A 24322-nucleotide genomic window follows, 5' to 3' on the forward strand; every position below is an offset into this window, starting at 1 on the left:
TGTCTCCTCGTTTAAACCATCGCCCCTAATTAGTTGATTGGTGCCAGTGATTAGAGTACAGTGACTAATATATTTCATTTATAGTACCACATAAAGTAGTTTAGTACCTGAGCTTGATGCTGGAATTGAAGTCATGACCTGCGATTAAGAACCAAGTACTCTACTAGCTGAGCTATACAGTACAGCTTTGCATGACATAGCAGAATGGGGCTAGTAGTAGGGTTCTACTGCTATTCATGCACTGCTCTGTAAGTAGTTTTAAATAGTACGTGTTTAATTTTACTGTATGTATTTAGCTTTTTGTAATTCCATCTAGGTATAGCGGTTGTCTTCTATTCATCTGACACCATGACTATACATTAGCTTCCAAACACTTTCAGTACTCCATTCACCGTGTGTATTGCTTGTTGGCACTACTGTAGGTATGTTGCAGCCTACTCGTGCAGACTTTGCGCAAAAAGTGGGATAGTGTGTAGTCTTTAACAAAAACATTATGTCATTGTTAAAGAAATGATACCTTAAACCATAAATACATGAAAATTGTGCACAATTTTACATGCATAATTAATGCATTAGGATAATTAGCATGTGTCACTAGACAGAACATACGCCGAGTGAAAATGATACCGCAACCACCCAATGTGTTACATGAGCTAGACCAGCCTGTGCCCGTCCCATCTGAGAACGACCGACTAGCAAAACAGTACATTAACAAGGAGCATTGGTGCACCACTAAACTAGTATTTTAATGCTGTCAATTTTATGAGAGGACATTGTCGTTGGTGGCGCTAATGAATTAAACAGACCGCGACGTCGGCGACCGTGGTAAGAGCTGCAGTCAGCGAATCCCAGCAAACCTTCAAGAATGTTTACCTACTTGACAAGCTACAGGGCAAAAAAATCTCCTCTTACCTTGACGCTAGTGTGTTTATAATCCACTCATGTGTAGCGGGGAAGAAGCCATGTTTGCTAGTTATTCCACGTTCCCTCGCAAAATGCCACAGTGTGAATGAACAAGGCTGAAGGAGGCCAAGAGGCGCAGCCGAGAGAAGGCGCAACTTGAAACTGACAGAGGAGGATCGGTCGAAACCATCGCGGCGGGGCAAGGAGGGGGTGACGGATTAAAGGTAGACATAACAACACGTCACCAAACTACTACAGATTACTCAACGTCATTGGGATGACAACTCCACATCAACCAGATTTACTTTTGACGTTGGCATGTACCAAAATGGCCTACACACTCACGTTTTATTTTAAAGATAGAATCCGAAACCCCCATATTTCATTGGAGCGGACCAACATGGTTTAACATCGTTTAATCCGATTGGTCCATTACAGCGTGACGCAACAGTGCTGCTACCCACGAGGACAATTAAAACAAAATAGTACATAATAATAATAATAACAGATGCTTTAAATACTTTTCAAAAACATATTTTTTCATTCTGAGGCAGAAGTATTATTGAACACAATATTGAAAAACGTCAATAAAATATAACAAAATAGTGTATTATATAACATTAGAATAGTTATATTAATAAATCTAATGATGATAATATTTAGAAAACAAAAAAATCAAGTGAAATGCTCTAGTAATATATATATATTACTCATTATTTTTGAAGAATTATACAGGCAGTATAGGTGAGTTATAATAAATGCAGTCTCCATGAGAAGTGCTGAGCATTATGAATATTTCATCTACTCTATCCATCTCTATGTCTTAGTTGTGTCTCTCAGCTTTGTCTTGCTCTATCTTTAAATGTCTTTTCCCTTGAATGGAATCTTCAGCAGGATTCCAAAGCCTATCTAATGGTTTTCTAACAATGGATACTGGGCAGTGGCTGAGGGAAAAACCACTTAAGATTATACAACCTGGGAAAATTGCAAGTTTCAAACCATCACTCTCAAATGGTAAGGCAACTGACAGAAAAATGTGGGGTGGGCCAACTTCCCACAGACAGAAATATGCATCACTTGCTTTGTCCTACTGTAATAAACACCTGACAAAAAGACCCGTTGAAAAATTGCAGGAATTTAAATTTTGCACTGTTGAATCTTCAGGAGGTTCTAAGTAGAGCTTCAAAATGCAAAAACAAGAAATGGGAGTGAGACAAAAAAAAAGAGTAAGCAATTTATTGCAAACAAGCATTAACGTGAAATAGGCTGTTCAGACGTTTAAGACCCTTCACAAAAGGCATCCACTGTCTGGAACTGATGTCCATTTTTGTAAACTTCCCTTTCCATCCATCCCCAAATGTTCTCAATTGGATTTAGATCAAGGAGGATGGTCCAAAAGAGTGATCTTATTCCTCTGGAAGAAGTCCTTTGTCAGGCGGGCATTGTGAACTGCAGTGTTGTCCTGTTGAAAAAGCCAATCATTACAGACAAAGGCCTTCAGTCATGAGGGATGCCCCCTGCAACATCTCCACATAGCCATCTGCCGTTTGACGGCCCTGCACAACCTGAAGCTCCACTGTTCCAAGAAAAAAGCAGCCCAGATCATTATGGTGCCCCCTCCACTGTGCCGTGTGGAAAACATTTCAGGTGGGATCTCCTTGTCATGCCAGTAACGTTGGAAGCCATCAAGGTTCCATTTTGTTTCATCGGACAATAACACTTTCTTCCACCTTTCAATGTGCCATGTTTGGTACTGTCATGCAAATTTGTGGTGTTAAATGAGATGAGCCCTTTGAAGACCCTTTTTCTTCTGAAAAGCCTTCTCTTGCATATGTTGTCTGATGGTTATTGCATTGCCTGTAACAACGTTCATTTGCCGAGGATAGTTCCATGTCTCCACAGAGAGCCAATGGCCGGTGACGTTTTCTTGGGTCTACCACTTGACTTTTTTGTTCCATAACCCACAGAATCTCTGAAGAAGTTCCAAATGACTGTCTTTTGCGCTGCGTGAGGCCTTGTGTATGCAGCTCAACAATCCGATGAGGATGTTTTAGCAACAAGTGTAAACAGGATTTTAGTTTCGGTGTCTGAAAAACAGTAAAGCTATTTTGAACTCATTCAGAAAACATAACATCTCATGTCTCTCAAGTAGATCAATGCTATAAAGTAGAATCATATAAAAAATAAATATTTTTATAGCATTTACACTACTCCTCCATGTCTAGTCGTGGGCCGCAAAATATGACCCAGCGGGCCACAAATGGCCCACGGGCCGCGGGTTTGAGACCCCTGCTTAGAACCTCCTTAAGATCCGACAGTGTAAAATGTAAATTCTTGCGATTTTTCAACTGGTCGTAACATTTTGATCAGGAGTGTATCATCATGTACTGATACTATGGAGAAATAAGATATTACTCCCACCAATGACCCAGGAATCCACATAGTAAATTCAGATGACATATATAAAGCCATAAAGATTATCATCATAAGTGTGCTGGGTGCTTCAGGGGAAAAGGTCACGCACATGCACAGTGTCCTCACTGCGGCTTCAGATGAGCTACAGCCAACAACTGAAGTACAAGCTGCTGTGTGATACAATTCCAACATTGTGTCACAATTAAGACAAGCCACTGTCAGCTTGATGATTATTACAAAATCCACCTTTTACGCTCCAGGATGGCTAATTTAGCCTGTACAACTTCTTCAAAATTATAATTATTGTTATCATTCTACTTGCAGAGTGATTAATTCCTCTATCAAATGCTTGGAGCAATGTTTTCTGGTGGGACCGCAATGTATGGATCAGTGTTGACACCAAAGCATGCAATTATCAACAAATTCTCTCATTCTGTAAGTCAAATCATCCACATTACCTCACATTTTCATACCTTATGTTGGCATAATACAGGTTAAAACGTATATTACACCAGTTGCAGCTGCAATGTGTGGATTGCTGAGAGTATCTCAGGGAGCACTCGAGGACATTTTGTACAAGGAATCTTGAGGCCCTGTTTGGATTTGCTAATTAAACAAATCCCTGAGGGCTGCTGGATGTGTGAAAAAGGAGAACAGGAAAGGGAAGACGGTTCAAGCCGCAGTATGGAATAAAAGTGCTACTTGCTGACTACAAACTTGACTTATCTACATGGCAGTCTCACAGTTTTGTACACTTATTTATTTTGCAACACACTCGCTGTTACTTTGTTTCGTACAAAGGCTGACAACAGCCTTTGATGATGAACGAGTGTTGTGTGTTTTCAGCTGATGGCGACCCATAGTCCTGATTCTTCGCTAGAACGCACTGTGAACACAGAAAGTCAACTACAAAAGCAAGCACAGACACGCAGTACTAACTGTATTTTATAAACGAGAGTGCAGTAATCCCTCGTTTATTGTGGTTAACTCCTAGTTAGAGCATAGAAAACCCGTTTCTGGCCTTCTAAACACGGTTTTTAACATTATTAGCACCCTCTAGAGATGAAATAACACCCCTAAAGTCACCTTTACACTCATATTATCCAACATAGTAGATATAAACAGAGAAAATAAAACATAAACAAAACTTGTGCTCGTGTGTTTTGAAGTAAATGTGTAATATTTGTATTATTCTCAAAAGGATTAAAAATGGTGCATGCTCACTTTTGTGATGCACTGCAGAAAACTTAAGGGAAGGTGAGTGTTACATCTATATAGGGTATCACTACTTAATTAAGTCATTTTATGTTTATTGCTCTTACGACAAATAAGTATGCGCACATGTGCTTATTGTCTTATTTTAGCTGATGTTCAGGCTAACACAACCTGAGCAGTAACAGTTAGGAATCCGGTCGCCGTGGCAATGACAAACGAATTAGGAAAATGACAGGTATTGAAAAATGGTAGCGTGAGCAATGGAAGAGCTGCTGCACACTTTCCAACAAACCGCCGCCAATTTTGCCACATTATGAAACCAAGGCTAACTGCGCTACACACAACCTGCTCTCCGCCATGCCTCTCCTTGTTTGTCATAATGATGTGTGGAAGGTAAATGGAGCATGCAGACAAATAAACAAGCTTGGTGAGGCGGCCTGCACATACTGTATATAACAAAGGAATCAACATGATGTCATTCCTGAAATCTTCACCGGCATCTGTCAGGTCGCGTTACCAAATACACTTGACAATGGCCTCCGTCTGGGGAGTGAGCTCTTCATTGTGACGAACGCGGAGAGTAAAAACAAAGTACTTACCGTCGCGAGAGGAAGACATGAGGAAGATTCTTGCTTGGATTTTATCCTCTTTATGTTTTCCTCCCTCCTTCGACCCTTCTCACCACGGCGAGATGCTGCCTGGACCAGCGCTCGTTGTCATGGCTACCAAACCGAGAGGCGATAAACACGTGACTGGATATCCCTGCATGCTGATTGGTCGCACGCGCCGAGGCAGGGAGAGAGGAGCAGTAGGAGTGTGGGGGGGGGGTGATGTTGTGATGTCACACGCCCTCCAGTTCACAAAATGGGAGGGATCCTGAAAGAAGACAGACACAATAGGTGTTTTAAAAGGGTGGGGTTGAGTTTAAAGACTCAAGAGGCGCTGCTGACGGTCAGGGATAATTCCTTTTGCCTGACTGACTTAGTGGCATGCTGACTGCTCCGAGTCACCGCTAATAGCTCATCTCACATAACAAGCTGTGCTCAAATAGCTCAAAATGCTCTCAACTCATGCATCACTCCTAAACACAGAAATAACCCATCTGCTGCGGGACATATATGTGAGCAGTGAGCACCCATGTGAGGTTGTTCTACACACTGACCAACCACAATCTAGTCCTCATCCACAGGGGCAACAGCAAACTATTTATAGTTCTGCGTACAACAGACACTACACTGCTGCTGCTCCTTTATGGTAAAGTAACATCAAACAATTACTGACTATAACATCACTGACATGTAGTGACCAGTATGGAATACTACGTCTTTGAATGAAAATGTTTAATGAAGGCAAAAATGCACAACATTTGCTTAAAAATGCATATGTTTTGACTAAAAAACAGGCCGTATTTAAGCACAAAACTGAATGATTTAATATTATATTTGTGAAAAACCATGATGGGGGTGTTTTTTCATGGTTAGCATGTTGGCTACACAGTCAGGAAGATCTGGGTTGGAATCTCTGTTGGGGCATCTCTGTGCGGAGTTTGCATGTTTTCCCCATGTGCGGGTACTCCGATTTCCTCCATATTCCAAAAGTATGCATGTTAGGTCAATTGGAGACTCTAAAATGTCCATGTGAGTGTGAATGGTTGTTTGTCTACAGTGGTGTTTGTCACCCTTAGCAGTTTGTGATAACTTGCAATGAGTCTCTTACAGCGCTGTGGAGGAATTTTGGCCCAATCATCTTTGCAGAATTGTTGTAATTCAGTCAGATTGGAGGGTTTTCCAGCATGAAGCGCCTTTTTAAGGCCAAGCCACAGCATCTCAATAGGTTTCAGGTCAGGACTTTGACTAGGCCACTCCAAAGTCTTCTTTTTTTTTTCCTTCAGCCATTCAGAGGCGGACTTGCTGGTGTGTTTTGGTACGCTGAAGTACTCACACTGTGTATTGGCCCCTATTAGGCAATTTTACTTAATTTTGCATGAGTTTCCCAAGCCAAGGTGACTCATTTAAGTAACATACTTACTGAATGCAACAGGAGTGTGTTTTTAGCACAACTGACCGCAGCAAGTGGCGTGGTATGCTCCGTAGGCAACTCAAGGCAGGTGAGGAGAGGCTCCAGAGCCTCCTTGAAGAAAAGAGAGCCAGACGGAAAGCACGCACATGCGGAGATAACCCTACGACCTTCCTGCTATTGCCATGGCAGCACTACAGACAAAAAAAACTGACCGATCCCATGGGCTGGGCACAGTGCCCATAGTCATCAGTGACTGACTGAGGCCTGAATAAATGAGTGAAATTACTTTTGGCCTTCCCATGGCCCGCAGAGGATCTGAATGTAATATTTGATGTGCTGACTGCTATTTCAATTGTCTTGTTGGTGTATTGACTTAAACAAATAGAATTTACATTGTGGACTGAATCATTTTGAATGGTAAATAATCATTACCTGACCTTAGCTCGACCCCAGAAGTAAACTCCAAGTAGATTGCATGCTGGACTGATTGCTTTTTGGAGACATTTTTGGTTCGCGTTGCCTACATTGCTAACATATTCATGTTCACCTGCACTGGTTCATGCTTTAATATAAGGCCTGACTATTAAGCGTGTCAAACTCAGCTCTAATGACAAGCCAGACGCAGCAGGGCAGCACACGGGCCACACTTTAGTGAATCCTTGACATACTGAAGGTCAGTGTCGACTTGGCAGGCTTTTTATCAAGTCTGTGAGTATCACAAGCTTTAGGAGACAACGGATGAGTGCAGTCGTGCTCGTAAGTGATCTCATCATGTTCATGGTCGGCCGTCGCAAGCTTTTATGAGCCGGTCGGCTGCAGAGGAGAGTCAGAGAGCACTGCAGGACGACAACAACAACAGCTCTGGTGTCTGTTCATATACAGACGTGCAAGTCCAAGTCATGTCTCAACTCAAGACAGCACAAGTTTGAAACCATAGGCTTGAAATTTTCGAGTCCTTACAAGTCGGAAGCACCGTTTGGTGTCTCCCAAATAAAATGCCTTTTTAACAATTGAACTGAACGGGGGGCACATTTTCAAGTATTTTCAGGTTATCAGGCTGAAGTCCGAGTCAGGTCATTGATGTCACGGTCCAAGTTGATGATATTGTTGAGTCAGGTCCAAAGGCATCAAAATTTTGACTCGAGTCTGACTCCAGTCCAAGTCGCGTGACTCGAATCCACACCTCCGCATGCTACAGCACCAAAAACATTCTTTCCAAAAACAGAGCACAGATTTTTCTATCTTTCTGTGTTGATCCCTAAGCATTATTTGGGGATGTAGCCATGTGGTTATTTACACCTGCACAATAATAATGCTCACTTTTGACTGACAGACATATTATTATTATCTATTTCTTTCTAACTTCCTGTTATGTTTGTGTGCAGGAGGATTATGCAAGAGCGTGGCTTCTTCTTCTTCAGTTGTTGTCACATTTGCACATTAACACCACCTACAGGACAGGAGTGGGATAACATGAAATTATTGCCATGGGAATTTCTACTCTTTTAAGGGAGTCGGTTCTACCTGTTGTCTACTGTTGTTTCCCCGGGCAGCTCCTTCAGCAGCAGACTGTTACACCCACGGTGTAAGAAGGAGAGGTTCCGCAGGTCCTTCATACCGACCGCTGTCAGGCTCTACAACACCTGCACCACCTGAACCATGTTGTAGTCAATATGCATTTCTTTACACTGTACTCTTTACTTGCGTATCTTGCTTGCTGCTGTAACAAGTAAATTTCCCCACTGTGGGATAAATAAAGTACAAATACAAATACAAATACAATACAAAGTGGATGGATGGCTGTCTTTCCGCAACTTAATTTTCCAAAAACTTCAACTGTATTTTGTTTTATTTGTTTCTCATAATGTTACGACTTTTAAAAAACAATGTGTTTTTTTCTTTAATATTTCAACTCTGTGCTACTAAAATGACATGATTTTTCCTTATGATATTATGAATTTATTGTTGTGAAATTGTGACTTTCTGCTCGTTAGAGTACGGATTTTTTCTCTTCATATTTTGACTTTATTCTCATAAACTTACAGCATTTTTTCCCATTTCTCCTGTTGTTGTTGTTTTTTTTACCAACTATTTCAACAATTTTTTAAAATTATTTTAATAATTTTAATTCTTTTTCGTAAATTCTGAATTTAATATAACATTTTTCCGCAACCATTTCCAATAATTACAACTTTATTTTGTTTTGTTTGGTTTGTTTTGAATAATATTATGACTTTTAAACAATAATAATAATTTTTCTTTAATATTTCAACACTATGCTACTAAAATGACATTATTTTTCTTCATAATATTCTGAGTTTATTCTTGTAAAATTGTGACTTTTTTCTCGTTAGAATTCAACTTTTTCTCTCTCTCTCTCTCTCTCAATATTTTGACTTTATTGTCATTAAATTTCAGCTGTTTTTTCCATTTTTGCTGAATTTTCCAGTTATTTCAATTTTCTTCTTGAACATTTTTTACTTTATTCTCGTAACATCATAACTTTTTCCTCCATGTAATTTACCAAAAATTACAACTTTATTTGTTGGGTTTTTTTTGTTTCTCTTTTTTTTTAAACAAAAAAACAAACATATTTTTTCTTTAATATTTCAACTTTGTGCTACTAAAATGATGGTATTTCATGAAATTATGACTTTTTCATCATTTGATGACTGCTGATTTTTCCTTTTTTTTAGTTTTCTTGTTTAATTATATTTCTAGAATGTGCCGCGTGCCAATAAAAATACAAGCACGGGCCGCACTTTGGACACCCCTTTAGTTAGGCAGATGGATGAAAAAAGGACTATGAAATTACTCCAATGAAGTGATATTAAAAAGGGTCTTCCTAGAATAACTTTGTAGTATTTTTAGGTAACACAAGTCCAGCCAGCGTTTTAGGGGGAACATTTAATTTCCTCCAGAATGAAGAGCACTAACCCTGAGCAAACACCACCTAAAGCAGGTTTAGTTGGGAACATTATGAGGTGGATGTGCTGATAAGGAAAATGACAAAAGCTACTGTGTGAAAATACTGTATGTCCGCCAACAGATAGTGAGGGAGACAAACCAGCATAGAAAATGTTGAGATTGCTGGAGGTACGAGTGTGTCTGTGGCCTGGCTGGCTAAATTTAACTGCATGTGTTTAGGACTGTGTGAGGACTGAAACAGTAACAGTGGTCAGGGTGCGGCCACACTGCAGATCCAGTTTCTGGATCCTTCAACTATTAGAACACTGGGCTGTAAAAATCCAACTTTTACAAGAAGAAAAAAAGGGGTCAGGTCACAGTCATGACCTCTTTCCTGCAGATGTCTGAAAATGGCTGTAATGACGCAGGGTGTTAAAGGTTAAAGCAGGGGTGTCCAAACTTTTTCCAATGAGGGCCACATAGTGAAAAATGAAAGGATGCGAGGGCCACTTTGATATTTTGTATGCTATGAAGTTATACAGTATTACCTCGGTTAACGTCCGTCCTGGTTTGTGCGTTATTTGGTTAACATCCAAAATTGTTGCTAAAATTTTGCCTTGGTTTGCGTTCGCTCGCTTAGTTGTCGTTCAAAATAGGTGCTGTTTGTTTATAGCGCCATCTTGGATCACGTGCCCAAGACGAAATCTCGGACTTGCACATGATTGTGCAGTGCATTGTGGGCTGCGGGCGCCATTTTTAGGGCAACAGTGTTTGTTTACTGCTGCCAGAGAGAGATACACAACATAACTAACACACGGACCGCACAAAAGAGAAAGTCGATGGACTATACAGAGACAAAGGTGCAAGATCTCGGAATTTTACGGCTTAAAGAGAAGACCGTCGTCATTTCAGAGGTATGTAAACTACACACTTTTAGGTTTTTTTTTTATTGAGTAAGGCTGCAAAATAAGTTGCATGTGCCAAAACTTCGATAAAGAAGGTGAAAAAGTAACACTATTGAATTCAAGAAAAAGTCATAACAAATTAGGACGGAAGCATCTGTTACAATAAGATTGTACTGTAAAGGTTCTAGAGGGAACGATTTAAAGGAGACACATATCAGACAGTGAGCCGGGTCAGTGTGTGTAATGATGATTGTACCTGCTGCTGTTTACAAGTTTACAATAAAACTAAAGCTACATTGTCTACAAAATGTGTTTTGTGTTAATATTTGTGGGTGTCTAGAATGGATTAATTGGATTTACGTTATTTATCATGGGAACGATTGATTTGATTTTCGAACAGTGAATGACAAAAGCCGAAGTTCCTTTATATGATACATTCACTTGTTTTATTCTGGTCTCCCATTGTCCCACCTCTCCCAAAGCCTTCTCAAACACTCCATCCATCCTATCAAACATAGATCTCTGCCCTTTGTGGTGTTGAAAAACACACGACTATCATGTGCAGCTGTTCAAATATTGTGACATGTGATCACTGGCTGGCACAAAGAGCTCTTGTAATGAACGGCAGGGCCACAAAGACGAAGCGGGAGAGGAGAAAGCTCATCCTGAACACACACACACACACACACGTATAATATGTCTGGGTATTTGTAGCTATGGTGCCTTTTATGTGCTTGAGAGAAAAAAGAATTTGCCACACATGCGGAAAGTATTTGCATGTTCTAGATGTAACACTAACAGTCCTGATGGCTTCCAACGTTACTGGCATGACAAGGAGATCCCACCTGAGTTGTTTTCCAAACAACACAGCGGAGAGGGTGCCATCATGATCTGGGCTGCTTTTTCCTTCAATGGAAAAATGAAGCTTCAGGTTGTGCAGGGGCGTCAAACGGCAGCTGGCATTCTGGAAATGGTGCAGGGGGCTTCCCTCATGACTGAAGGCCTTCGTCTGTGGGGTAATGACAGGACAACGCTGCAGTTCACAATGCCTGCCTGACAAAGGACTTCTTCCAGAGGAATAACCTCACTCTCTTGGACCATCCTGCGTGCTCCCCTGATCCAAATCCAATTGAGAACATTTGTTGATGGATGGCAAGGGAAGTTTACAAAAATGGACATCAGTTCCAGACAGTAGTGACCCAAAGGACAAGCTTGTGGGTACAAGCGGGCGAAATGAGTTTTCTCCGTAGGGTGGCTGGGCTCTCCCTTAGAGATAAGGTGAGAAGCACTGTCATCCGGGAGAAACTCAGAGTAGAACCCCTGCTCCTCCGCATTGAGAGGAGCCAGATGAGGTGGCTCAGGCATCTAGTGAGGATGGCTCCTGGAAACCTCCCTGGGAAGGTGTTCAGTGCATGTCCGACCAGTAGGAGGCCTCGGGGAATACCCAGAACACGTTGGAGAGACTCAAGATGTCTCAAGGTGACTTGTTTGCTCCTCATTCCAAAAGTGTAGGGTTTTGCGTGTCATCATGTTTACAAGTAGTTCCTGCCAAAGACACAAGATTCCGTTTGATTAGAACATGCGCAGAACACAAATTATGTATGTTCCTTTCGGTCGGGATATCCCGATAGGTGTATACATGACCCAACCTGGACTGGTCACCAGCCAATCTCAGGGTACATACAAGCAAACAAGCATTCACACTCACATTCATACCTACGGATAATTTAGAGTCCTCTTTAAGATCCAACAGTGCAAAATTTAAATTCTTTCCATTTTTCAACTGGTCTTAAAGTTTTGATCAGGTGTGTACAGTCACACGAACAGTGAGGACACCCCATGAGGCCTTAAGAGTTGTGCTTAAAATGCTTTGGAAGACACATTACCATACATGTAATATGATCAATAGGGTCAATGAAATGATGAAAATGAATTCAAAAGCCAAGCAACTCTACGGTCAAAAAACCTCCTGGTTAGGACGCATTGTGTTTGAGTTCAGAGAGTCCACTGTCTACGATTTGTAAGTGCAGCATGTGGCGTGCACATGCACGCAGCGCCTGTGCCGGCACAGAGACGCTGATTTTGCTGGAAGACTGACTGCTGCAGCTTTTATCCCAAGACGTTGGACAGCCACAATTTACTCCGTTATGTGCGCAGCGGGAGTGCAACGTGTTCCGTTTGAAGATAAAGCTATTGTACATCTTGGCTGAAAACCATGTGTTTAAATTGCAGAATAATTTATCTTGCTTACAGCAACAGAACATATTGTTATGAAACAATTCATCTTGCAGTGAAAGCGTTAATCATGCGATGTGAACATCATTACAGCCTATGAGAAACAGATCATCCAAGAATGTAGATATTTAGTTACAGTAAAAGAAAGTCATGTCACAGTCGAGCTATTTGAATTATTTCAGTGTGCAGAAATGACCTCACTGAAGAGGCCTTATATGGTGTGTGTCATGTCTGCTTTACTTCTTGGCCTGATGAGCTTCTACAGGTGGCAAGTCTTCAAACGCTGAGCTATGAAACATTACTTTCATTTGCGGCTGAATCTGGCTTTCACCAATCCTTTAGGTTCCTTTAATGAAAATGGGCCATGGAAGCTCTGGTGAGAAAGCCTGAGTTGACCCTGAAATATCAACATGCTATAAAATGTCTTGTTCTCATTGCACTAAAAATAAAAGCCAACAAAAATACACAACTCCAAAAGCACTCAGGCAAGAGATGACCCCTGGTCAAAATCATACGGTCTGTCATACTACACAAATATTTTCTGGAGATTCGAGTGTGAATCTCCTGATTGTGCAGCAGACTTGCTAACCACTAATCCACTGTGCTGCCCCAATGCAAGAATGCAAGGGCCACGTTGATATTTTATAAAGCAACACATGTAGATATGCTAAGAAGTTATATATACTGTATTTCAAGAAAAAACTGCATCTCAGCTTGGTAAGCCTGTTATTAGTATGAAAGTCACTCACTGCTCTCTATTATCCAATTTTGTTGTTGTTTTTTTTTCTAAATATAAAAAAAGTTTCATAAAATTTATTTTTGTGATATTATGACTTTTTTCCGATAGTATTTGGACTTTATTCCCATAATATTAGAACATTTCTCCAACCTAATTTTCCAAAAATTACAACTTCATCTTGTTTGTTTCTCATAATATTACAACTTTTAAACAAATTAACAATTTTTCTTTAATATTCCAGCTTTATGCTACTAAAATGACATTATTTTTCCTCATAATATTACGAGTTTATTCTCGTAAAATTGCGCCTTTTTTCTCGTTTTTTTTTTTCCCTTAATATTTGGACTTTACTCTCGTAAAATTAAAGCTGTTTTTTCCATTTCTGTTGTTGCTGTTTCATAAATTTTTCAACTATTTAAATTTTTTTCTTGTAAATTTTCTTCTCCTGACTTCGACTTTATTCCCATAATATTTTGACTTTATTCTCATACTGTTATAACTTTTTCCCGCAACCTAATTTTCCAAAAATGACAACTTTTGTTGTTTTGTTTGTTTCTCATATTACGACAATTTTTTTTTTAGTAGTTCAACTCTGTGCTACTAAAATGGAATTATTTTTCCTTATAATAATGAGTTTATTCTTGTAAAATTACAGCTGTTTTTTCCATTTCTGCTGGTGTTCATCTTTCTTCTTGTTTAATAATATGAAGACTTGTAAAAATATATATTTTTCTTTAATATTTCAACTTTATGCCACTAAAATGATATTATTTTTCATTATAATATTATGACATTACTCTCGTAAAATGAAGACTTTTTCTCATTAGATTACAACTTTTTTCTCTTAATATTTCGACTTTATTCATGTAAATTTACTACTGCTGTTTTTTTTTTTTTAAGTTTTCTTGTTAGATCTTTTTTTTTTTTATGAGCCACGGGCCAATAAAAAAAAAAACAGCCGCGCGCCGCAAAAGGCCTCCGGTCCGCACTTTGGACACCCCAGTAGACAACAACCGGCTAAATACAGAGCCACAACAGTCTTTATTGGCTAAGGTAGAACCCGCCCATTGTGTTCTGTGTCCTGATTGGCTGTAGACCATTGGCTGTGAACCGTGCCGTTTCCTGTTGTGGTCAATAGTCGCTAGCAAACGAGCTAACTGTGCTAGAGCAATATGTTTTAACAAGGATACAAAAATGCTGCCGCCGAACAGTACCAGGACAAGGCACGGTAAGAGGAGTGAGTACACGTGAGTCACTTAATAATTTCTTGTGTCCAACTTAGCTGATTGACCATTAAAATTCAGACAAAATTTGAACTTTGAGTATGTTTAAAATGTGAGAAAATGTTAATGCCTGTTACAAGTGTATAAAAGAAAAGTGTATAGAGTGTATGGTGAGGGGGTTTACAGCCTTAAAACCCATCCATCCATTTTCTATACCGCTTCTTCCTCATTAGGGTCTATCCCAGCTGACTTCGGGCGACAGCGACTGGTCATTTAATTAACCTCACCTGCATGTTTTTGGAATGTGGGAGGAAGCCGGAGTACCCGGAGAAAACCCACGCGCACACGGGGAGAACATGCAAACGCCACACAGAAATGCCCAGGGGAGAATCGAACCCAGGTCTTCCCGATCTCCAAGCTGTTACTGTGTTGGCCAACGTGCTAACCACTAAACCACCGTGCGGCCAGCCTTAAAACATTTATTATAAATGCAACCAAATAAAGTTGCTTATTGTGGGCTATTTTGGGAACCCATGCCCCGCGATAAACGAGGGAACACTGTACGTATATAGAATACATAGATGGGGCTGTACCATGTTTGAATATCACATGGTAAGAATGTTTCCAATACACCTTCGCTGAGGATAACTAATCAGCGGTAGTGCTCATTATTGAGACTTCCACCTCCCAATAAGCCTCTCTCTCCCTTCTTTGCAACGCCCCTCTATTGTTTCCATTGCCACATGGACACTAAGGGATAAGAAGACTGAGATGAGAGTTTTGTCTATATCATATCCATGGTACAATATTTATTTTGGTACTTTTGACAACGAAAACACAATACGTTGTGTACCACAGTGAACGGAATTCAAGAGTACTGCATGGTGGCACATCTTTAAACACATTAGTATGACACTGCGTTCGCTGGTATAACTGAAACATAATAAAGCTTCTTACAGTGTGCCATTATAATGTGTCTTGTGCACAAGCTGAATGTCAACCAAAGCAATTACATCATCTCAGCGTCAGCAGTCGTTTATCATCCACTGTGGGTGTGGAACAATTTGGGTGACTCTCAAGGCTGTAAGCGAGGGCCTGATTAAACAGATGACAGTGGACTGTGGACGTCAGCTCATTTTTTCCCCAGAGCTGCGGCTCCACAACGTCTGCTGCAGGCAGATATCACTGATGTGATTTAACTTACTGAAATCTAAGAAGCACTGACCAGCAAACTGCTGAGGAAGGAATAAACATGAACCTAACCACATCCTGGGTGTCCTGCCAAGACTTAAACATAACATCTCAATGCAAAGCATGAGAGATTCCACAGATTCAAGAGACAGGTTGTCCGGATCTCAAGTGGATCATGGAATTACTGGTGCTGTAGAGAGATGTGGATAATGAAAATATTAGGAACATGATTCCACTTTCCTCCCGCTGTGCGTTGCTGGTGGTCGGCTTTGTCCGTCCTTCTGTTAAGAACCTGCATGAGTGGAATCCTCCCCCTGCCAGATAACATTCCTGTAATCCTCTATTCAATTACAGCTCACAATTTTCATATCAATGCTTGCTGATTAGCATTAGATGAGCGTGAAAGGCAAACTTACTGTAGGACTGACTAGTTATCTGCGATTGAAGAGCAACACAGATAATGTGTACAGTAGACACCACAAATCAACTGGGAGGATGTGATACGTACTGTATTTGGCACATGATGGCTAAGACTGCCGAGGTCAAAGGTCACATTGTGGCATTTGGTCACAACCTTCAACCAAAGTTCAACCTTTTTGGCACAATTGATCTCCCGAGGCATTCCCGGCCCAGTTGAGAGACATCGCCCTGGGTTTTCCCCGAGGACTCCTACCTGTTGGACGTGCCCTCAAATACGCAGGGAGGCATCCAGGAGGCATCCTGACCAGATGCTCGAGCCACCTCATCTGGTACCTCTCAATTCGGCGGTTCTACTCTGAGTTTCTCTGGGATGACTGTACTTCTCACCTTAGCTCTAAGGGACAGGCCAGCCACCCTACAGAGGAAACTCATTTCTCCGCTTGTACCCACAATCTTGTCCTTTCGGTCACTACCCAAAGCTCATGACCATAGGTGAGGGTAGGAATGTAAATCGACTGGTAAATTGAAAGCCTTGCCTGTCAGCTCAGCTCCTTCTTCACCTCAATGGACCAATGCAGAGTCCACATCACTGCAGACGCCGCACCAATCCGCTTGTCGATCTTGCGTTCCATCCTTCCCTCACTCGTAAGCAAGAGCCCGAGGTGCTTACTCCACTTGGGGCTGGATCTCACCCCTGACCCGGAGATGGCACTCCACCCTTTTCCAGGCGAGAACCATGAGCTCTGACTTTGTCACCAGAGCCGATTCAAGCTCGGCTGCGAACCAATCCAGATCACAACTCGATGAAGCCAGCTGGACCCCATCATCTGCAAAAAGCAATCCTGCAGCCACCAAACGGGATCCCCTCCACGCCATGGCTGCGCCTAGAAATTCTGTCAGTAAAAGTAATGAACAGCAAACACCACAGCAAACTCTACACAAACTTTGACCACACCAATCAAACTCAATACGTTTCTTGCTTTGACAAAAAAGACACAACCTGCAAAATCTAACATATTGTTGGGTTGCACATGTTGGATCCAAAATCCAACCTTTAAGTTATTAAATTGCTTAATGCTAATGTGGTTGTAGTAGTATCAAGTGGTGTTGACCTGCACTTTTGACACCCTCTCCCAGGTACAACAAAAATGTTTTTCTGGATGGATGGACAGAAATTCCCATAGTCACACTGCAACATTTTGTGGAAAGTCTTCCCAGAAAAGTGGACGCTTTTAGAGCTCCAAAGAGGGGACCTAATCCACATTTCTATTTTCACTTCATTGAGGTGTGACGGTAAGATGTTTGTGTCCAAAACAGACGAATGTCCTCAAATAGCTGGACAAACAGGATCACTTTGCAGTCAATAATGATCACCAGACCAGACAAAACACCCCCCTGAAGAGTCCATCTGCTGACCAAGACATCATCATTAGGAGCTTAATTGGATTATCTGCTGATTCTCATTAAAATCTCCACATCCACAAATTCAAACATAGAACAACCCATGTAATGGTAAACCATGTTACATGTTCCAATACTATTTGTCAACAATTTTAAATAAGTTCCAGATGTCCCACATTTGCGCCTTCAAAGTGTATTGACCAAAACTCACTCTTCATGCTGGACGTTAGACATTTTAAAGGTGCTTTTAGAAGCCCTACTGGGACATGCAACAACATGACATTAAAGAGTATGGGAGGGCACACATGTTAGCAAGATTAGCTCGTGAGCTACAGTGAAGTGCTAACATTACAGTCACATTTTACAGCAACATTGTGATAGAAGAAACACGAAAAGAAAGTTACAATTTACAGCTCTCACATCTATAGCCTATAGCCTGACTAGTTGGCAGAACTACAGGTTGTATTTTAAGATGTGTAGTGAAGCCTGTTTTTTGTTTTTTGTTTTCTTTACACAGCTGTGTTGGGCATATAGATGATGGGCTCATGTAACTCGGGGCAGGTCAGAGGTGGTATCTGAGGTTTTTATTTTATGACATCATGAAAACGGGCCACTCAGTACCCTAGTGGTTAGCATGTTGGCCTCACAGTCAGGAGATTGTGGGTTCGTATCTCTGCGGGGAACATGTCAGTGTGAAGTTTGCATGTTCTCCCCGTGCGTGTGTGGTTTTCTCTGGGTACTCCTCCCACATTCCAAAGATATGTATGCTATGTTAAATTGTCTAAATTGCCAATAGGTGTGAATGTGAGTGTGAATGGTTGTTGTGCCCTGCGATTGGCTGGCGACCAGGCCAGGGTGCCTCTTGCCAAAAGTCAGCTGGGATACTTGTCACCCAAGTGAGGACAAGCAGTTTAGAAAATGAATGGGTGGACATCATGAAAACCTGCACCTTCATAACTGACCGTATGAGCGCCTCCTTCTCTCAAAAGTGTAAGAAATAGGAGCGAGAATAGATGTTTCCCACATTTGGTGCTCATGTAATAATTAAAAAGTACATTTTGCACAATAGGGGAGCATGAAACTATGGGCCAACATGTGTTGACTTGGGTCATTCAATAGCTGATACCTCTTCTCATAGAGAACAGTGCATATGTTGACTGTGTGAGCCTCTCTGAGGGAAGAGCAAGAAGAAAGCTGATGCCAGCTGACAGTCAGGACCAGTCAGAGTGAAGTCAGAGCAGAAGGCAGCTGCTGCCCAGCAAGCAGGCCCTCTGTTGTGAATGACAGCTATTCATACCTCCCCCAACCCCTGTCCCTTCTTCCAACATCACATGAGCTTGGCCTCCTACTCAGCACAGCCAAGCATAATCTCACACTGTGACCCCCCTCATACAGTGGCGCTTGGGTGGGAGGAGGAGGAGGAGGTGTATGGAGATAACTTGCACCGTGACCTCGAGGACAGTGATTGCCCACAAGTGTAAGGGACAGATCATTTGACATTAAATATGTGAGGTAATTGTTCACTGTAGGCATACAACAATGGAAGACTATAGCACTTTTGAAGCATTTGTTTGCAATACTTTTTCATCAGTGTATACATTTACTATACTGATTAGCATTACTTGCATATTGTACATCATGTACATGTACACAGACACTGTGACAGGTGTTCAAAATATAAATAATACGTCTCCGGGTGAGGGATGCAATCCAGGCCCAAGCAGAGGAGTTCAAGTACCCTGTGGTCTTGTTCATGAGTGAAGGAAGGATGGATTGTGAGATTGACAGGCGGATTGGTGCAGCGTCTGCAGTAATGCAGACTCTGCATCAGTCTCTCATGGTGAAGAGGGAGCTGAGCCGGAAGGCAAAGCCCTCAATTTATCGGTCGATCTATGTTCATACTCTCACCTTTGGTCATGTGCTCTGGGTCGTGACAAAAAGGACAAGATTGCAGGTACAAGCAGCCAAAATGAGCTTCTTCCATGGGTGGCTGGGTTTCTCTGAGAGATAAGGTAAGAAACTCTGTCATTTGGGAGGAGCTCAGAGTAAAGCTGCTGCTTCTTTGCATTGAGAGGTGTCAGATGAGGTGGTTCGGGCATCTGGTCAGGATGCCTCCCGGACGTCTCCCTCAGGCGAGGTGTTCAGGGCATGTCTGACCGGCAGGAGTCCTCGAGGAAGACCCAAGACACGTTGGAGAAACTATGGGATCCTCCGAGAGGAGCTGGACGAATTTGCAAGGATGAGGGAAGTCTGGGCTTCTCTGCTAAGGCTTCAGCCCCCATGACCTGGAGCGAAGATGGATGCTTTTGGGTGAGATTGCAAAGGACAAGCACCCTGTGTGCATAGGCATAGTGTTTCTTTACAAACTGGTGTTGCAAACAACTGGCCTGGCATGCATATTACAGTGTTTTCAGTCTATGTGAACAGAGATACGTTTTGTTGTCATTATTGTCGGGTGCCCAACCTTACTTCTCTCACCCGCATTGCACATTTGTTGTGAAAACAGTTGTTAGTGGTGGCCCACGCCTATCCGCCAAAAACAACAAAAACTGACTCATAAAGTGAGCTACTGCCTCCAAGTTCATGGAAGACATAGAACTGTTCAGTGGTGTTTTGCAGGTTTGATGTTTTGCAAGGGTACCTCAGAACTTCTGCCGATTTAAAAAACGAATCTGCAGAGCATCAATGTCCATGTCAGATCATACATAAATGCCAGGGGGCATGGCGTGCGCGGTCTCACCTAGTCTTTCCTGTGGACCTTCTGTGTTCTGACCACCCATCAGGTTACCTAGCAGAGAGGAACCTACAGAAAGACTTGGCTCATTCCAAGATGATGTGCACCAAGATGATTGTTTGACACAAAGTCATCCCATTGGCAGCTGAAGATTTTCCTCAGGGACTTGGTCCTTTCTGTGTCTAAAGTCCCATGTAGATTTTCCTCAGGGACTTGGTCCTGTCTATGTCTAAAGTCCCATGTAGATTTTCCTCATGGACTTGGTCCTGTCTATGTCTAAAGTCCCATGTTAATTTCCAGATTTTACACCCGTAAAGCAAAACTGGGAGAACCAGGATTCTACACAAAATACTAGACTCAGACAATATGCAGAAAGTCCCTGACTGCCTGGATTAAAGTCTTTAACCGGGACAGCCGACGACTTCACAAATATCACATCATCAATTCCACTTGAGACAAGGAGGGAGGGGACTACTGGGCCCCCCCACTGACAATGATTAGCATACGAAAGACTAAAGTCACACCAAGTCAGGCCGACTCCAGAAAATGGCGGTATGCAGCGTTTTCGTGTGTCTTGCAGCATCTTGCTGGTACAGGACAGATTTGCCGGCTGTATCCTCTTTCCACATATTCCCGCATATGCTCCTTCTCATACAATGACTTTAGTCCAAAACCTCACAGCATGAGCCAACATCCAATCCACATTGATTGAACAGTGTTGGAGCAAGACCACATCCCTGATGAACTCCTAAAGTAACTGGGGGGAAAAAAAATCTGAGACACTGCTGCCAACTTCTACCCACTATGCAGCTCCACTACAAGACCCAGTATCTTCTGTGGGATGTCACGATAGCTTAGGATAGATTGGAAGGAGGGATGTGACTGTGCATTCAAGGAAGAGAGAAAGAGGAGTGTCTTTTCTGTATGATTGTTTTTTTTGAACAGGAACCCGTGACACCATTCAGCTGCTTACTGCTGAGCGTGGAGGATGCTGCTGCAGTGGCTTGTTTGATTCATCAGCACTAAATGTATCCCAGCACAGAGAGTGCTGCTCTGCTAAAACAACAATAATGAAATAAAAAATACATGCTAGTAACCAGCTAGTAACTCTATCAGCAGTCAAAAGTGTGTCTTTGAGATGCAGGAGTGGGAAGGAATAACATATAAGAATATTGAAAAAACATACACATTGGTCACAAACGCTGCTTCTGACACTCCCCCTATTGCATTTATGAATTCCTGAGATGTGACTTTTAATAAGTAAGTACACTGCTGCACACACACACATACACGACAGCGAAGAACTACTCACAGTGATGAATGCTGGGATGCTCGTCTCTCCCTTTGGACAAAAGTAAGAGCTGCAGTGCTTGGAACTCTTGTCACTATGCAAATTCCTGCCTCCCTCCCTCAGTTTCCTCCTCCAAGGTCAGTGGCTGGAAGTGCTTATTTAACTCCGCCCTCCCCTTAGCGGACAACCACTACCCTCCCTGGTCTTCCACGGTCCTTCTTGGCCGGCCACCCAGGCAGTAATGACCATCATGATCCAGATTAACTCTTAGGTGTGCTCTTGTTGATTTACACTCTAAGATGGGGCGGGAGACCACAGACAGGATTATTCGGGGGTGAAGGCATCTGCGAGCACAAGCACACACGCATGTCAAATCTGAGAAGAATGTGTGGAATGTAGAGGGCTGTAAATCAAAAGACGTGTCGACAACATTGTTGGGTTTGTATTTATGTTGCAACACCAGCAGAGATGACTTACAGTGTGTGTTGCCTTTAGCTGCACTATAATCCCTTGTAGCTGGATGCAGGAAACAGGCCGGGGTCAAACATTTTGAAAAATGACAGAGAACAGACAAGGGATGTTTAAAAAGCACTTTCAAAACAAAGTTTTGATTATTTACATCACTTGAAGTGCAGTGTGAAATCAAGGCGCAAGCTACCAAGTCACTGTCTAATGCTTGTTGCAAAGTGCTCTCCTGCAGAGATTTGCAGAGTGTTTAGCTGCATCACTCAGTGGATTTAGATCCTGTAATTGGATTACATGGAAGAAGCGTCTGATGGGATGAGGCGGAAAAGAATACAAGCAGAGGAGATGCACACACACGGACACACACTTTTTTTTTTTTAAATCAATATGATTAAATCAAGAATTGTTCATTCTTTATAGACACATTTCCTAGTATGAGCTTCACTATCAGCACATGCATTAGCTAAGCAAAAGGTCACACCAGTTTAAACTGGAATGTCCTTGTGAGTTGTTACGTCATCAACAAAAAAACGGGAGCACTTTTCTTGGGATTTGCTACCCCACTGTGGCGACAGGTGGAAATTACAGCAACTGACAATATGACATCATACGCTGATCTTTCATAACTAGCCTTGCCTCTACAGTCTAGTTAAAAGACATAAAGACATGGTGATGAGTACTTACGGACACAATGAAGGCTTATTTGTTTGTATGTGGAGAATCATGCAGATCACACAATGTTGGGCCGTCCAACATGAAACACATGACACTGTAATTGCAAGACATAAGGGATAGTGGAAGTAGAGAAAACATCTTTTCATGAAAGAGAAAATAGAATGTGAGACACTTAACAGAGGTCAAACAATAACACACACTCACCTGTAACTTTTCAAGAGTTGTATCAAAATCTCTACTTAACATGAGTAAGTTCCACTTTTGGTTGACACGATTGGAGGGGTATTAAAATGACACATGCATTCCCACGACATCTAATCGATGGCAGCTGGACAACTGTTTAGAAGACGATTCGCCTCTCATCCGAGCAGGCTTCAACAGTTCATGCTCAAGACTAGATAGGACAGCTGGAGTCATTGTAGCTACTGTTGAGTGGGCCGTCCAGTAACTGGAGGGTTCAAATCCAGCTTCCTCCATCCCACTCACTGTTGTTGTGTCCTTGAGCAAATTGCTCCCAGGGTCATCTCACACATGGACTAAATAGGATAGCGCTAATCATTCTAGTCACTGCCCTGTCTAGATTAATAGATAATTATTTATAGATAATTAATAATCTAGATTGGAAGAGATGGGGCAGAATGATGAGCTGCCCTATCTAGTCCTGAGCATGAACTGTTGAAGCCTGCTCGAATGACTTCACCAGTTCATGCTCAAGACTAGATAGGACAGCTCTAGTCATTTTAGTGGTATCTAGTAGAACCGGATCTGGTCCCAAGGTGCCGCACGATGGCTGCTCAATGTTCCTTAGAGTATGAGTTAGGACTAGATAGATAGATCACTGTGCTCCCTCGTCTTGAGCATGAACCGATGAAGCCTGCTCGGATGACTAGAGCTGTCCTAACCTTTAACACATACTCAAGAGCAGTGGGCAGCCATCGTTCGGCGCCCAAGAACCAGATCCATGTCGTAGGTCAGCATCTTTGTCAGTCAGTGAAGAATCCATGTGTGGGCACCCCTCTTGATAGGGGAGTGACTGGAGTGACTACCGCTGTCCTATCTAGTGTTGAGCATGAATTGATGCTCGAATGACTAGAGTTGTCCTATGTAGATTGGACTGGATAATCTTGAGACAGCTCATCTTGAGGACAGCTCGCCATTCTTGTCACTGTCCTATCTAGTCTTGAACATGCACTGATGAAACCTGCTCAGTTGGAAGGTGAAACGTCTTCTAAGAGAACCTGAACAGTCCAGTTGCGATCGATTCAGTGCTGAGAATGAGAATATTCAGACATTAACATGCATTATTACCATCATTTATTGTGACCTGCGCTTCAGCACACTGAGAGGTGTTTGTAATAAATAAGTAAAAACATAAACATTGTGGAAAGAATTAAAAGGTTCACCTTATTAAGAAATAAAATGCACGCAACGTCTTCTTGTCAGCATTGGGGATGATGCACCTCTTCAAGGCGAGTCCCAAAGGCACGTCACCTGTAATCTCACCACACAGCCAGAATATTTAATTATCATCCCCCAAATGACGCACAGCAATAATTCTAAACCCTTGCTGTTTTGCTTTATTTA

At 41.9% G+C, this 24322-nt stretch overlaps 1 protein-coding gene across 2 annotated transcripts in view; it reads right to left on the reverse strand.

Annotated features, from left to right (window-relative positions):
* The window catches only part of mical3a (microtubule associated monooxygenase, calponin and LIM domain containing 3a), a 112627-nt gene extending 90870 nt beyond the window's left edge, over nt 1–21757 (reverse strand). The window contains exons 1-2 of one of the 2 annotated variants that reach the window (XM_054777877.1): nt 21620–21757; nt 5133–5409 (exon numbers count right to left, since the gene is read on the reverse strand). The gene's annotated coding sequence lies outside the window, so the exon portion shown is untranslated. Of the gene's footprint in view, nt 1–912; nt 1125–5132; nt 5410–21619 lie in introns of those variants that run through there. The other variant, XM_054777878.1, reaches the window with a different exon arrangement.
* Nucleotides 21758–24322: the final 2565 nt, after the last annotated feature.

This window comes from Dunckerocampus dactyliophorus, chromosome 5, assembly GCF_027744805.1.
Source record: "Dunckerocampus dactyliophorus isolate RoL2022-P2 chromosome 5, RoL_Ddac_1.1, whole genome shotgun sequence".
NCBI classification, from domain to species: Eukaryota; Metazoa; Chordata; class Actinopteri; order Syngnathiformes; family Syngnathidae; genus Dunckerocampus; species Dunckerocampus dactyliophorus.